The following is a 12,361-nucleotide window of genomic DNA, read 5'->3' as shown; positions in this document are numbered from 1 at the left end:
CCCGGCGGCCACGCCCCCCTCGCGCGCTGATTGGCCCGGCGCCGGCGGGACGCTCCGGGCGCGAGGGGGGATGAATGGGGAGGGGGGAGAGACCCCGCCCACCGAGGGTGACGTCACGGACTCCGGCTGCATCCGCGCGTCACCCCGGGCAACGCGGGGCACGCCCCCTTCACTACGGGCCACGCCCCCGAGAGCCTCGGCCACGCCCCCGCCGGGGGACATCATGCGAGCGGCCCCGCCCACCGCGGGCAGACACGCCCCCTAGAATGAGGCCACGCCCCTTCACATGAGGCCACGCCCCCCGCCCACCTTGCGGCGGCCCCCGGCCCCGACCCCGATCCCAAACCCGACCCGGCCCCGACCCCGGCCCTGCCCGCAGCCCGCCGGGCCCAGCAGCCCGGTGGCTCCCCGGTGGTGTCACCGCAGGGGACGCGGTGATGTTTAGTCAGACACACGAAGCCCACCCGGGGCCTGGCAGGGCAGGAGGGCAGGGGCGCTGCCCCAACCCGCGCACCCCCGGCACCCACGAGGGTGCAAACACCTCATCCTGCACCCACACGGATCTCTCACCCAGCACCCGCGGGGGACACACGCCTGAGCCCTGCCCGTGCCCACTCCGCTGCCTGCACCCCAACACACGCCTCCTCACACCCGCCTTTTCCCCCTCCCCACCACCCCAGGACGGGCAGCCACTCTGCCCGTCCTCACCCGCCGTGCCTGGCTGGCCCTGGGAACACTGTCACTGAGCTCCCTGAATCCCCCCGGGCTTTGTCACCCTAAGTGCCACCAGCTGTGCCTGTAACAGTGTCTTTCCTGCCACAGTCAGGTGCGGTCCTGCTCCTGCAGCCCCGTTCCTGGTCCGAGGGGACGGGCTGAGGTTACCCAAGCAACTGAGGAGCTGATGGTTCCAGCCTGGGAGTGCTCGGCCTGACAGCTCTAATAATATAATAAAGTATAATATAATCTAATAGATATAATATAATAAATATAATACAATACACAGGCGGGAGTTGACAAGTGCTCTGTTTCACAACCCACAGCGACAGTGCTGGCTGCAGAGGCTCCAGCTGTCCCTGGGGCACAGGACAGCATGAAGGCTTGGGGGGGGGTGTTCCCTCATTCCCTGCCAGGCAGCTGGGGACCTGCTGGCCAAGCCCCTCATCTCCTTGGTTCCACAAGCCCCAGAGGGCTGAGCCAGGCTGGCATCAGACATGCCCTGGCCATCTTGGCTATGGGGGTACCAGAGCACTCTCAGGACAGACCTGACCCCAAACGCCCCCTGACCCCACAGACCCCAGGGTGGTGCTACCATGCTCATCTCCCTGTGCCTCCCTCCTCCCCAGAGCATTTCTCCAGCGACTATCCCAAGTTTCCCTTGCTGTGGTTTACGTCCTTCCCCTTCCCGAGGATCCACAGGCAGAACCATTCCCTTTCCACAGCCTTTTGCCCATTTGGAGCCAGGAGTGTTTCTTCCCTCAGTCTTGCCTTAGGCAAAACACTCCCACATTTCTCACCTGCTCTTCCAGCCTTGTTTTCCCAGCCCAGTTCCCCAGTGCTGAGCTGAGTGGAGGGTTGAGCCTGCACAGCCCTTCCCGTGCCTGTCCCTGCCCGGTGCTGCTCCCTTTCTCTTGCAGCACTTCTCCTCCTGCCCTGCAGCAGGTGCCTCTCCCTGAGCCAACTCATCCCTTGGGGACAGCGCTCAGAGCTCCCTGCCCGTGCTGCCAGGTCACCATGGAGCTTCATCAGTGCCTAATTCTGCAGGACCACACTGGGCTCACTCCTCTGCTGCCTCAGTTTCCCCACCTGCACAGCAGAACTGCCCCAGACACACAGGGATGGCCCTCAGGGGGGAGTTGACAGGCCTGTTTTGGACAACTTTGTGGCTCCTCGCACCTAAAAGCAACCAAAGCTGCTCCCATCCCATGGTACTCCTATCCCATGGTGCTCCCACCCCATGGTGCTCCCATCCCTGGCATCCCTTGCACACCCCTCACCTGCTGCTCCAGAGCCTGGGATGAGCATGGGCACAGCAGGTCCAGGGGAAAAGAGCAGAGCAGAGCAGAGCCATCAGGGCAGCAGCAGCAACAGGGAAGGGGGTGATAGATGGGTGGTGCTGCAGGGTCTTGGGATCCTTGGGAAGCAGTCACAGCCCCAAACCCGCCACAGCTCAAGGAGCACCCTCAGGCACATGGTGGGATTGTTGGGATGTCCTGTGCAGGGCCAGGAGTTGGACTCATAGATCCCTGTGAGTCCCTTCCAGCTCAGGATATTCTGAGATTCTATGATCTTTCCCACGCCAGTGCAGCCCCTGCCCGATGCAACACCCCAGTCTGTCCTTTCCCTGATGGCTTCCAGCAGCACCTGGACAAAGGTGTTCCATGGAGTGTCCTGCTTCCCCCTCTCTGCCCATCCTGCCAGGAAAGGGGGCTCCTCTGCCCTCCAGCTCTGGGGCATGAGCCAGTTAGCTCTTGATGATGATGAAGCCATTCAGCAGCTTGGTTTGTGGTGTGAAGCTCACACTTCAGGAGCGGGAGGGGAGGGGTGACACAGATGTGCCCAGCCTTGGTAAGGTGCCCACCACCTCCAAGGTGGGAAGAGTGAGGCTGAAAGGGCAAACAGGAGCGCTCAGTGGGGATGGAGTGGGCAGGACCAACTCTGACACATCCTGCCATGCACATGTGAGCTGCTCCTCGCACGCAAGGGTGGCAGTGAGCGGGGCTGTACCTGCCCTGTCTCAGCTCTGCCCCCAGAAAGCACTGGAGCTGTGCCCACCAGCAGCGGGTGGATAGGCTGGTGGATGCTCCAATGCCTGGGGGTGGTGGATGTTACAATGTTTGGCTGATGAGAGTCACCTGCAAAACTGCTCTGCACGGTCTCAGGATGGTGTGAACAGGGGGACCTCCAGGGGGTACCTCAGCACTGCCCCCCAGGGCAAACCCTCGCTGGGCAGGGGGAGCTGGGAGGGCAGGGTCTGGGCAGAGCTGGGGGATCACAGCCCTCTACATGAAGGGAGAGGGGCTGGTTGTGGGAGGAGGAGGAGGAGGAGGTAGAGGAGGAGGAGGTGGAGAGCTGCTGCTCCAGGCATCTCCTCATGGATCAGATCCCAGGAGGGCGTTGCAGCCTGAGCTCCTGCTCCCCCATCTCCCTGGCAGTTCTGGGCAGAGCCAAGGCTTGCTGTTCTGGTGCTGGTGTCACCTCCTATCTCACCCCACTGAGCCAGCAGGACCTTCACCTTTCCTCCATCTGAATGGTTCCCACAACATCCCATGTTCAACACCCCACAACAACCCCTCTACCCTTTCCACCCCTACCCAGATTGACCCCTGAGAGCTGTTTTGGAGCCCCCATCCCCTTCACCATTCCAGCAGCTCCAGGGTCCAGGGCAGAACCCCACAGGTGGTGATGGAGCTCTGGGAAGCGAGGAGGAACCACGCTGGGCAGGGCTGTGCTGGAAGGCAGGTGGGATATCTGCCCATGCCAAAAACCACCAGCAGGCTCCAAGGACTGTGTTTGGGACCAGTTTGTCCAACTGCCAAGGAAAAATTCAGCTTCTAGCATCACAGATCAGCATTCCCAACTGCAAGGGCACCAGGGGATAGAGGGAGAGTGGCATCAGGGGAGAGGGGAGCACGCCGGTGTGCCCATCACATCCATCAGCCTCACCTCATGCCCCTGATCCCAATGGGAATCATCAGTTGTTGGGTGTCTGCAGAGAGCTGGATGGGGGGAAGCACCGAGACAACTCCAGCAGCGTGTGAGGCACCTGCTCTGCTTTGGGAGGCAAAGCCACACGTGCAGCACATCCTGTGAAATGACAATTCTCCCAAATGCTAATTTGGGCCCTGGAATGACACGTGTGACGATCCCTTGTCGCCTCCTCCCCGGGAAGTCGCAGCGCGAGAGGAGCTCAAGCGGCGCCGATTAAAAAGTACTTTCACGGAACATAAAGTGGAAGTTAAGTGAGGGAAATGATAAAGTCAGAATGAAATATTTTTACTTTCCTGCAATGAACTTGGGTGTTTTGACATGCTCAGAATAAACATTTTGACACTGCTGAAAGGAGAAAGTCAAAGTGATTCCGGGAGGCTTCTTCCCGGGGAAAATGGCAGCGAGATCGACAGGTTCCCAGGGAAAGATTTGATTCCAATAAACCCCTGCTATCTGATGGAAAACCATTCCAGGCAGTGTTTTCCGTCAGCCCTGCACAGAGAACAGGTTTCCAGGTGAGACCAACACCTGACTAGCTTCCCAGAACTGTAGCAGGGAGGGAAATTTGCCTTCATCCTGCTGGGAAAGGGAGACATAGGGCAGGATGGACTCAGCCTGTGCACCTCAGGTCTAGATCCTGCCCCACCTCATAAGGGCTGATGCTGAACCCCCAGTCTGTGTAAGAGGCACAGGCAGTCCAACAGCAGCAGGGTTTGTCCCCTCCTTCATGGCCATGCTCATGGTCACATTGTGTCAAACCAAGTGTGTCACAGAGGGCTAAATTTTCACGCTTTTATTTGGGGAAATTCCAAGAATTATTTTTATTAGTTGAAAACCCAAATCATTGCATTCTGAAGAGTTGGAGTTTTGCTGAAAAATCAGACAGATACTTTAGCAATAGTCTGCTGTACCTGATGGCTCCATTTTTCATGTAATACCAGATGGGTGGAAAATTTCTGACCAATCTTTGGTGCAAAATTTCTAACCAATCTTTGGTGCACACTCCAGGTGTTGAATTTTGCTTCAAAACAGCATTTAGGGAAAATATGTTCTTTAATAATAGTAATGCCTAATAATAGTTTTCAATGCTAATTCTTGGCAGCAATTCCCTGTGATTAAATATACCTTTGCTTGGTAGAAAATGATGTATGCCATGCAACAGATTCGTGCACCCTCTAATCTCCCCTTCAGGCACAACCACCATGGCCAAGCACAAAGGCAGGGAAATCTGCAGCCCAGCACACAATTCCCTGTGTCCAACGGGCTGCAGCAGCTCCTCTGGGCTCAACATCACCCTGATGGCTCACAGACACTTATCACAGCTCCACACAGAGCCCCTCACCAGCTAAATGAGGACCCCTTGGGCAAGAGACCTTAGCAGATGTGGTTGATTCCTTGCACTGGTGTCCCACAGGTGAAAGGGCATGAAACCCTTGCCAGAGACACAGGTCATCAGCAGGGTTGTGCCAGTTCCCTTGGGAAGCATTTCCTGGCAGCTGAGCTCCTTCAGGGCCCCTCTCCACTTTCCAGGTCTGTATAGGACTGTGCCCCATGTCCCTGCACTGTGGGTGCTGCTGACCTGGGGGGAATCACCAGCACCATCCACCTCCCCCAGTGTGACCACAGGGGAGGCCATTGGTGAGAGAGAAGCAGTGACTGGGGGAGGTTGGTGCTGTTGGTGACCCATGTGGAGGTGAGCCAAAGGGTCCCAGCCCCAGCACCCCTACAGGCACTGCACTGGGGGTCCCCAGCATCCCTGCACGATGGCACCTGTGCCAAGGGCTTGGTCACCCCTGAATTTGTGAGATTGATCCCTCAGGCTGATCAGTCACAGCTTCTTCAATAGCTTCAGCCTCTATTTGCATTTAGAGGCAGAGCATTCCTCTCCAGATTGCATGCTAATGCAGCATCCCGGAATCCCTGCGTGAGCGCTTCCTAGTTAGTCTCATCTGCCTGAGTGAGCTGAAAACTGTTAAACACATTGAGTGTGTCAGACCAGATATTATCAGAAATGAGACTACCTTTCGCTGGCACCCACAGCTCCCAGACACACAGCAAAGAGTTATTTCAATCTTTTCCAGCTGTCTCCCATGTTTCTAGAGAGGCTCAGCTCTGACAGGTCTTTTAACCCTTTGCTTCCCTTTCCTTGCCTTGCCTTCCCTTGCCTTGTCTTGCCTTCCTTTGCCTTGTCTTCCCTTAAGTGATGGTATTTTGGTTTGTTCTTTACTCTCCTGGGCTTCAGGAGCCACTGCTGGCCTGGCCCAGCTCCTCACCATCCCGTCACCCCTGCGGGCTCATCTCCACCAGCACCAGCAGTGTCTCCCAGCACCCTCCAGCTTGCTCACACATCCCACAGCCATCCCAGCTGGAGGCAGCTCTGGCAACCCTGGGTGCCCACATCCAGCCCTCTCCCCTCCAGTTTTGGATCCCCCCACACTTCACACTGGGCTTCACAATTCATTACAACCCAAAGGCTCTTGGCCACCGGCTCCGTCCCTCCCCAGCCCAGCTTGGCGGACGCCCCAGAGCCTCCTCCTCGGAGCGTGGCTGCTTTCCCAGAGCACATTCTGCCTGTGCTGCTCTATGAGGCTGCCTTGGAGCAGGAGCCAGGAGTAAAGCCCCGGTTGCATGGCCAGCGTGTTTGAGAAGGGCCATCTGGCCGGGCTTGCCGTCCAAGCCCAATTTGCTGGATGGTTTTGAAGGTCACTAAGCAGGGACTGAAGGCACTTCCATATTTTCTTATATAAATAACAGCATTTCCAAGGGAGTGAGAGCAGAGGAGTGGGAAGGATCTGGGGGTTACTCCCACCCTCCCTACCAAAAGGGGGGGAGGGCAGGACACTGGAGCACAGACACACACACAGATATGTGTGACACTCCCATGTGTGCAGTGTCCTGTGCACACACGTGCCACATGCACCCATCCACATGTGCACGTGTGCCCACACTCAGGTGTGTGTCCATGCACACACACACACACACACACACACACACACACACACACACACACGTAGATGCTCCAGGCAAGCACTCACACACACCTGTGCCAAGGACTGAGTTCTTCCAGCTGGGACAGGCTCCATCCCCCAGCCAGGATGTGCTGGCAGCCCCCAGAGCCCTCTGATCTGGCAACAGAGCTGGGTTCCCTCTGGAAGCAGAATCAGGCCCCCTCTGGAAGCAGAGCCCTCACATTCGTGGGCTCCAGAGAACACCTTGTAACTCCACAGCAGCCAGGAGCAGGACAGGAATGTCCCAAATTCTGCAAGACCCTCAAAGACCCCTTGCTCCAGGTCTTCCCACACCTTTCCACAGCCATCCAGCCTTCTCCTACTCTGCACAGACCGAGATCCAGCACCCAGCAGCCAGCACCCAGCTGCAGCGCTCAGGACCTTCTCCCAGCCACACTGAGCACCAGCCCTCTGCCATTTAACCGGACCAAGGCTCCCTGTTGTTTCCCTGGAGAGCCCTGGAGGACAGCCCTGGGCTCCCACTGCTCCTCAGTGCTGGCCAGGTGCCCACATCGTACCATCCACAGCCCAGCCACTTCCCTTTGCCCCTTGGAGAGCAAACGCTCCAGGCAGGAGGCTGGGTCACCAGCCAGGAATGAAACATCTCTGTATCAGCCCTGCACTGATCCTGGAAAACCAGAGGGGAGGTTTGCCAGGGCTGCTGCACTGGGAGTCTGCAATGGGTTTATGTCCATGCCCACTCCCACCATCCCCAGTGAGTGCTGAAGATTCCACTTTCCCTGGACAGCCCTACTGTGGGTGCAGGGAGAGCAGGAGTCCTGGCAGGACAGGACACAGATGGGAGAGCCCTTCCAGAGGCAAAGATGCAGCCCGTGATGCCACAGCCCCAGGAAAGCCTGCAGGGGGGACAGGGCTGAGCTGGGGGGCACAGAGGCCCGATGCTGGAGGGCTGAGTGTCTCCCAGTGCCTCAGGACCCCTCGGTGAGGTGCAGGGCTGAGCTCCATGGTGGGGACACACAACCCCTTCCCGAGCAGCCCTGGGGGTCTTCCCACAGAGCCGGTGTGTGCAGCCCAGGGGCTGCCTCGTGGGTGTCCAGGGAGTGGGGACTGTCCCCAGGGCTGCCTCAGCTCACAGAACAGGCTGAGTCCTCTGTCCAGAGCCTGGGCACCCCAACCTCATCCAGCCCAGCCGCAGCCCATGCCTGCTCCCCACCTGGGGCTGCACTGCCCCCTGTGCTGAGTTGCTGCTTCCCCTCCCTTTCCCGGTTGGATGGGCAGCCTGTTGATGCTTTGGGAGTTTCTCCCCTGTATCTCCCCGTATCTCCCAGTGCTGTCAAACCCAGCCGGAGCTTTAGCGGGCAGCAGTGCTGCTGGGAGGCACTTCTTGCCTCCGACGCCCTCACTTGCCAAAGCCTCAGCTGGGGTCAGGGACTCCCCTCCTGCCGGGAGCCCTTTCCCAGGGGAGCCAGGTGGTACCTGCCCCGCGTGGGAGGGAGGTGAGGTGTCGGAGCTGGCACTGCCAGCCCGGCTGGGGCACGGGGAGCAGCTCCGAGCGGGACCCGCGGGTGCGAGGCGGGATCAGGGTGCGGCCGAGCTCCGCAGCCCCCGCTCCTGCCAGCGCCTGCCGGGAAGCCTTAGGCGGGTGCTCCATCTCCGGAGCCTCGCCCCGCTGGGCAGGACCCGCTCCCGCTGGAGCCTCCGGCAAAAGCACCGGCCCGGGGGTCTGCGAGCCCCCCGGTGCTGGGCAAGGCACGGGGAGGCCAAGGGCTGCACCTCCCTTCTGTGGAAAATTACAGATTCTCCCTTTTTTTTTTTTTTTTTTTCTTTTAAGGGTGAGGTGGGTTTGGTTTTTTCCCTTGTTTGTGCAGGTATTTGTCAGAGGATATTTTTAAATGAGCTGAAGTCAACCAGCGCAGGATCCGAACGGTCTGTGCTCCAGCATTCCTGTGGCTTGGGCCAGCGGGGACCTGCTGACCCGGCCGGAGGGGTCGGCCAGGGAGGACGTGCCGTTCCCGGCTCCTGCCCACGGGGAGGAGGAAATTCCGGGCTGTCCAAGAGTGCTGCGCTCCCCGGGCGCTCCGGCAGCATCCTCTGCTCCAGTTGCCTCAGCACCGCTCCCAGGACACCCCGCAAGGCCAACCCGTCCAGAGCGATCCCGGCCCCCGCCCCGAGCCCCGCTCACCAGCGGCTCCTCTGCACAGCTTTGCAGACAAACAGCCCGGCCTCAGCCCTCGGGGCCGGGCCGGCGGGTCCCGCCCTGCCCAGAGCGACCTGGGGGATGCGGTCACCTGCTCCCTGACGGCCTTGGGGAGGGAACAGCTGGATTGATTCCTGCTGCTTACTTTTTGCTTCCAGCCTGCAGCCATTCCCAGCCCTCCTTTCCTGCTGCCTCAGTCTCCCCTGACCCTGGTGGAGCTCACAAGAGCTGTGCTGCACAGGGGTTGATGTGTAAGGTGGGCTCTGCTGCAGCACAAAGGAGTGGTAGGTGAGCTCCTTGTCCCGGACCCGAGGCCTCCTCCTCACTCCACACGAGCACACCCGACCCCTGCAATCCCCTCCTGAGCCCGGGCTTGTCCTCGGCACCCAGGCACGTGGAGATGCACCACAGCAGCGGGGTCAAGCATTTCATAGCCCAGGGAAGGGTCAGGAGGCCTCAACCTTCCCAGCCCAAACTCTGGGAAGCACCACCTCCAGCCAGCGGAGATGGAGCCCTACACATTGGATTTGAGCCCGTGTTCTGATCTCCACCCGCCCTTCTCCCACACAGAGGGCTGGTGGCCAGGCACTTCTGGGGTTATGGGCTACAGCCATGGGCCAGGAAAAGTGGATGCCATGGGCACCACGTCCTGCAGGGTCTGGGGCTCTTTCCTGGGGTTGCAGCCATGGGGAAATCCTTCCTGGTGGTAGAGTTGCTGCCCTGGTGAGGTGTTCATGAGCATCCTGGGGTGACAGACAAGGGGAATTGGCTTCAAACCAACAGCGTGTAGGTTTAGATTGGATATTAGGAAGAAATTCTTCCCTGTGAGGGTGGGGAGGCCCTGGCCCAGGTTGCCCAGAGAAGCTGTGGCTGCCCCGTCCCTGGAAGTGTCCAAGGCCAGGTTGGACTGGGCTTGGAGCAACCTGGGCTAGTGGAAGGTGTCCCTGCCCATGGCAGGGGGTGGAATAAGATGATCTTTAAGATCCCTTCCAATCCAAACCAGTCTGAGATTCTGTGATTCTATGAACTCTTTAGGCACCAGTGAGTGTGGCATGAACTGTTCCTGTGCCAGGTGAATCTCTATTGAAATACTGCAGCACCACTGCCCCAGGATGAAGAGGGAGGAACTGGGTTGCTGTGGACAAACTGGTTAAGGAACACGTATAAGACGAGAAGCTGGCAGGGAAGGCACGTGCCAAAACACTTGCCCCAACACTGAGCTCCAGCACCTCAGCCTTCCCTGCCCTCTCCAGCACCTCCTGAGGGCCATGGTCCAGCAGCACTCAGCCCCTGCTCAGCAGATGATCCTGCCCTGGCCCAAGCGGGGCAACATTCCCACTCCTCCTCTCAACAGCAAATGGGTGAACAACTCCTCCACCTCCTAAGCCTCCACTGCAACGCCTACATGCTCCCTCACTTGTGTCAGAAGACTTCAGGATGGGAATCCATAGAAAAATGCCTCTCCATGCACAGGGTGGACATGAATTGTGTCCTCACTCAGGGGGAACAGCCACAAGCTCAGGCACGGGCAGCTCCCAGCTGGTGGCATGTCCCAAGGGTCAGTCAGTCTGTCAGTGGGGAATCACAGAATCATAAAGGTTGGAAAAGACCTCCAAGACCATCAAATCCAATCTCCAACCAAATCTCACCATGCCAATTGAATCATTTCAGCTAGTGCTAAATTTACTTGTTTTTTCAACACTTCCAGGGACAGTGACTCCACCCCTGCCCTGGGCAGCCTGTGCCAATGTCTGACCATTCTCTGTGACAAACTTTTTCCTGATATCCAACCTGAACCTCCCTTGGTGCAACTTGAGAACTGAAATGTTTCTCTCACAAAAGGCAAAGCAAAAAACCATCCATTTCCCTATTTCTTGTAATAGAACATACCTACCAGTAGCAGTGCACCCCTACTTGGGGTTAGCTAGTGCAGCTGAGAGGAACTCTTAAACCGCAACTACTGTCCCCTTACCCTTGCAAGCCACATCACACCAATGTGATGCTCAGACACAGCAGGACCTGCCCTGCTCCCCAGAGATCCCAGCACGTGGCAAGAACCAGCTTATGGGTTCAAACAGAAATGGGGAGCACTGTGAACAAGGAGCCCTGCAGATCAACTGCTTCATCCTGTGAAGGTTATGGGCGTCCCAGAGACAGAGAGGGGTCTGAAGGAGAGCAAAGGGAAGCTCAGCAGGTTGTTACAGGCCTTTAGCAGGTGTGGAGGGTGACCAATGAGTTGTATCTGCTGAAGGTGACACCCAAACCCCCAGACAGGGATTGTAAGAGTAGTGCACTGTATTCCATCCCGCAGGCATGGGGAGAGCTCTGCACAGACCACCCAAACCCCCATCTGCAGCACAGCTGAATCAGACTCCAGGATGTTTCCTCATGCACTAAGCAGAGCTGCAGGAACCCCAGTTCGTGCTGGTTCAGAGGGGGGTTGCCACAGTAGGTTCAGGACCCCCAGTTTGTGCCAGTTCAGGGGCACATTGTCACCGTGGCTCCCATAAGAGCCATGGGTGTGGCACAGGGGGGTGGCAGGGAAGCACTTCCACCCCCACAGATGCTGCTGAAATCTTGGGATTAGCTCTAAATTCACATCACAGGCCACTTATTGCCCCCCTGGACCATCTCGTTGTGGCTGGTGCAAGCAGAGCCCTGCGAGTGCCCTGGTTATGCAGCAAACACTGCCCCTTTTTACTGAAGTTTGAGTGCAGGGCACAGTCCCTTTGGTGCAGGGCACATCCACGCTCCAGGGAGGCATGAAAGCTCTTCAAGAGCTTTCCTCAGTGTCCCCCCAGCAAGCAGCTCCCTCCCTGTTCGTGCAGGGACGCGCTGGCCCCGCGCCCAGGGAGGGTGGTGCTGCACTTTCCCTGCCATGGAGCAGCTGTGGCCAAGCTGATTTCCCCACACTGAGCGTCTCCACCCTGGATGGTGTCGTCTCCTCCCACTTCCACAGGGAGGTTTTTTTGGGGGGTGGCAGGTGCTGTGGTTTTGGTACTGTCCCAGAGGGGACAAATCATCTCCCTGGACTGTCAGAGAATCACAGAATCTCCTGAGCTGGAAGGGACCCACAAAAATCATCTAATCCAACCCCTGGCCCTGCACAGACACCCTAACAATCCCACCCTGGCCCTAAGAGCATTGTCCAAACCCTCCTGGAGCTCTGGCAGCCTTGGGGCTGTGCCCACTGCCCTGGGGAGCCTGGGCAGTGCCCAACCAGCCTCTGGGGGAAGAACCTTTGCCTGAGATCCAACCTGAGCCTGCCCTGACACAGCTCCAGCCGTTCCCTGGGGTCCTTTCACTGGTCACAGAGAGCAGAGTTTGGTGCTGCCCCTCGTGAGGCAGCTCTAAGAAAACTGTCACCTCTTTCAGAAGTGGCATTGATGTCTTTGTTTACTGGTCTGTCTCCAGCCTCCAGGATGGTGCTTTTAGCCCTCTCCTACATGGTTTTTCATCAGTTGTCCCCAGGATCTCTGGTGGAGCC

Source organism: Corapipo altera, unplaced genomic scaffold (assembly GCF_003945725.1).
Source record: "Corapipo altera isolate COAL_440 unplaced genomic scaffold, ASM394572v1 92, whole genome shotgun sequence".
Lineage (NCBI taxonomy): Eukaryota > Metazoa > Chordata > Aves > Passeriformes > Pipridae > Corapipo > Corapipo altera.
Note: the sequence above shows the minus strand (reverse complement) of the source record.